Genomic DNA, 3,870 nt, shown 5'->3' on the forward strand with positions numbered 1-3,870 from the left:
TTTGGAATTGTCGTGGAGGATTCAAAAGCTACTGAGAATGGCTTAATCACCCACAGCAGTTTTGGTGTTTGGTAAAAAAATAAAAAAGTGTTTTGTCCCACAATTCTCAACTCCCCACAACAAAAATAGAAAGCAAGTTTGTAGGTGCTTTTGAAAGCTGCAGTGAATCACAACAACAATAAAAATTTTATTTTACCCATAATACCCTCATTTTAGTAATTATAAATAGCCACAGCAGTTTTACATTACAATTTACCACACATTCATACTGCTTTTTGTACTCACAACACTTTTGAAAATATAGTTTACCAAACACTCAACTGCTTTACTTCACATCTGACTTTACTTCACAGCTGTTTTATTTCACAACTGTTTTTTCTCACAGCAATCTCAAACTAAGCCTAAATCAGACTCTAATAGAGTGTTAACTGATTTGGCTAACCATGGTAAAGTTAATTAACCAACACCTCTAGTAATTTGGCTTGCGGTAACTGAGTGTTGTGATTGGCAGACAGAATTCGTTTCTATTTTACTGATGCAATGGAGATGTACACAGAAAACACTTGGCTGTCTGTCTTCTCACTTTCTGTTGTTTGTGCCTTCATAATTCTTTCTAGCACAGGCAGCAGCTTTCCTGGTACCTGAAATTGTGCTCTTTTTTTCTTTTCTTTTTTGAAAATTTATACTTCAACTGTGGTAGATGGTTGGGTTTCGAAAATTAGGGTTTCCTTGGCTTATCATTCTTTCCTGTGGGTGGGTTATGTTTTCATACATTGTTCAGACATTGATAGAGCTATATGTACAAATTGATTGATTTTAGAACAAGATATTCTTGATCTTGGGTCTTCTTCACTGCTGTGTTCTGGATATTGTTTCTTGGGACCATTTTGGACCTTTTGGATGATTGAATGATTTATTTGTATGTTCCAGAAATAAGAATGGTAATGATAGTGAAGAGGTAATACTGTGGCAAAACTGTTTCTACGAATATTCTGAATTTTTTGTTTATTGTGTTACTGTTTTTCGGTTTTTCCTAAAGCAACAATTCGGTTCAAATTTGGTGTCAATAATGAACCAAGGGTCAATATTGCCCTGAGGGTTTCTACCAAAGACTTGAGTATGTGGGTAGGTCGGCTATATGACTTCAATATTTGGACTGGAATATTCGAAAATGGCCGCTGCTGGCCAGTGGATTGTTTTGACTTCATACAAAAGTATGGTGTGCTTATTGAAGAGCACTGTGAAGTGGAAGGTAATGCTGTTTTAGAACGACATAGTTGGACTTACAATGATGATATATTGAAGCGTATGACCTTTGTTAATATAAATCTGAGAAGAACAGACATACGCTTCACTATATCATCAGTGTAAGTCCAACAATTAACAGAGAAGCCCACGGTAAGAGAAGAATCATCAGGGCTTCTCTTGCTTCGTGAGAGCCATAAATCTGGGAGATATCAAAGCAAGAGAAGCCCCACGAAGATGTCCCTGACGAGCTCTTCTCTATGTTGCAGGCAGTGAGGAGGACCATGGTCTTGTTTCAGAGCCATGAACGGAAGAAGGAGGCTTCCCATGATGTTTCAAACCTTTGATGATCTTGTTCAGAAATTGGATCGATTGACTTCATTGGGTAAGCAAGCCAGAACAATTTAGTGTTCAACACAGCCTTCAATTTGAAGGGCATATATGTTCATTTCAAAATGGTGGTTTACTAGCAGATATGTCATGATAATGTACGTGCATAACATGAGCCCCTGTATTTTCATTAGTCATTCTAAAAGTTGCATGTGCATAACATGATCCCCTGTATTTTCATTAGTCATTCTAAAAGTTGCTGGACTTTGCAGGTTTGAGAAGGAACTTGCTGCTGAAGCACTTGGAAGAAATGAGAATGACACTGAGAAGGCCTTAAATGTATTTATATGATATTATGATGTATTTATTCTGAATTATTGACTCTTAACATTACTAACTTTGTTTGACCTGCAGGTTGATATTGAATCATTGAAAAGGAAACTACAGCGCCAAGCAGTACATGCTTCAGTTGAAATGTTAGTAGGCATGGGCTTCGAAATATCAAGAGGTACTTGTCAAAGGGATACATATAGCAGAACCACTGTGTTTTTAGCATCTTTTACTAAAGTTTCTGATGTTGACGGTTCCCTCCCGATTAGATTCCATAGAGCTAATATTGGCCAAATCACCCTCATCAATCCTATTGTAATTAACAAATATACATACTAATATTGTATAGGATCGATGGAGGCTGCTGGTAATAATGCTTCTAAGGGAGTTGCTACTGCTTCTTTGTCTTCTTCTGGTTCCAGTTATAACTCACTAGCACCACATAACAACCCGAAGGTGGAGAAGGCAGATCAATTTCCGGCTATGAACAAGAAGACGACTGATTGGTTTACATTGGATGCTGTTTTGAAATCGTTTGAAATGGGAAAGAGAATGGAAAAGGAAATGGCTGTCTATTCTTCCAAGCATAACCTCCATTGGGCTGGCTTTACACCTGAGGCTAAAGCAGAACGGGTGCAGGAGGTTCATTTGCCGCGTTGGCTGAAGCAGTTTCTTCCTAGTCCCTGGCCCTGCCTTAGTGACACAAGGAGTTCTTAAGGAGGAAGCTGCTGGATATTATGCTTCTAAGGGAACGGGTGTTGGGTGTTCCTTTTGTGAGAATTACTGTGTTATGGCCTGTTTGGGAGTGCTTTTTATAATTACTTTTATTCTGTTGTGCTTCTTCTTTGTAGTGTTTTTACATCGAAGCATTTTGTTGTTTGGCTATCAACAATTTAAGTCTTTTAACATTAAAGTAGTGCTTCTAAGTTCTAATAGTGTTTTGCTTTCAAAAAAAAGTGCTTTGCATAGTATATATATATATATATATATATATATATTTTGTTCTTAGTTTTTCAAACTTGGTCGAACACAGTAAACAAAACAGTGTTTTCCTTGCCTCTCTTCCAAAACAACAAATTGAATTATTCATATTTCATCATATTGTTTAACCTTAGTTTAGTATGATTTTAAAGACCCTTGAAAAGTAGATAACAAGATAATTAGAAGAGCTGCAGAAGGTATATAATTATATATCTTTTGTGGGTTTTCAAAGATGCCAAATTTCTTTTCTGGGTTTCATTAGATCTTGGTGTCTTGTATTAGTTTTTATTGGATTTTGATTTTGTTTTTTTCCACTCTTGAACAGTATTTTGGATCTCATATTTGATTTCGATTGGGTTTCAGAGTTGAGGATATTTGTGTTGTATAAGAAGGTTTCTGATCTTCCTTGGCTTCAGTTTCCAGTTTTATACGTAGCAGCTGCCTGATAAAAATTAAAAAAAATGAACAAAAAATGAAACTTTGTAATTATGTTATAATTTTTCCGTCTTGGATCATCGGGACTTCTCCACCGTTTTTATCTCCATCCGAGTGTTGATGAGCTCTTTCACTCGATCTTTGCAAGTTCAAGCAATTGTAAATTCGCTGGGTTTCCAACTGTTGTTCAACCATTACTCCCCTTCACTTCTATTGCCCAATGAATTAACAGAAACCATTTTTGCATCTAACATGTTCAACCACAAATCAAATCAAAAGATGCTTAGGGCGTTAGCCTTGTTTTGAGTAAAAAGTTAAATTTATGGAAGAGTACTCCAATGGTAATGATAAATTTTTCCATTGAGCATTGTATATGCATCAACTGAAGCATAGACAGCATCAACTGAACCTGATCAAATGGAATCCTAGAAACATCTGCCCTCGCAAGAGCAAGATCACTGCAACAAAATTGGAGAAAATAGAGACCATAAACATTGAATTAATTACATATTTATAATAAATTTAGAAAATTAATTAAGCAGACAAACT

At 36.2% G+C, this 3,870-nt stretch overlaps 1 long non-coding RNA gene across 1 annotated transcript; it reads left to right on the forward strand.

The window, feature by feature from the left end:
* Positions 1-547: 547 nt before the first annotated feature.
* Positions 548-2,766, forward strand: LOC147285297 (uncharacterized). The gene is made up of 4 exons (XR_015122451.1): positions 548-1,630; positions 1,848-1,914; positions 1,990-2,083; positions 2,255-2,766. It is a non-coding gene; the product is annotated as an uncharacterized LOC147285297 (long non-coding RNA).
* The last annotated feature ends 1,104 nt before the right edge of the window (positions 2,767-3,870 follow it).

The sequence above is a fragment of the Dryas octopetala genome, chromosome 5 (assembly GCF_963921425.1).
Source record: "Dryas octopetala chromosome 5, drDryOcto1.1, whole genome shotgun sequence".
NCBI lineage: Eukaryota > Viridiplantae > Streptophyta > Magnoliopsida > Rosales > Rosaceae > Dryas > Dryas octopetala.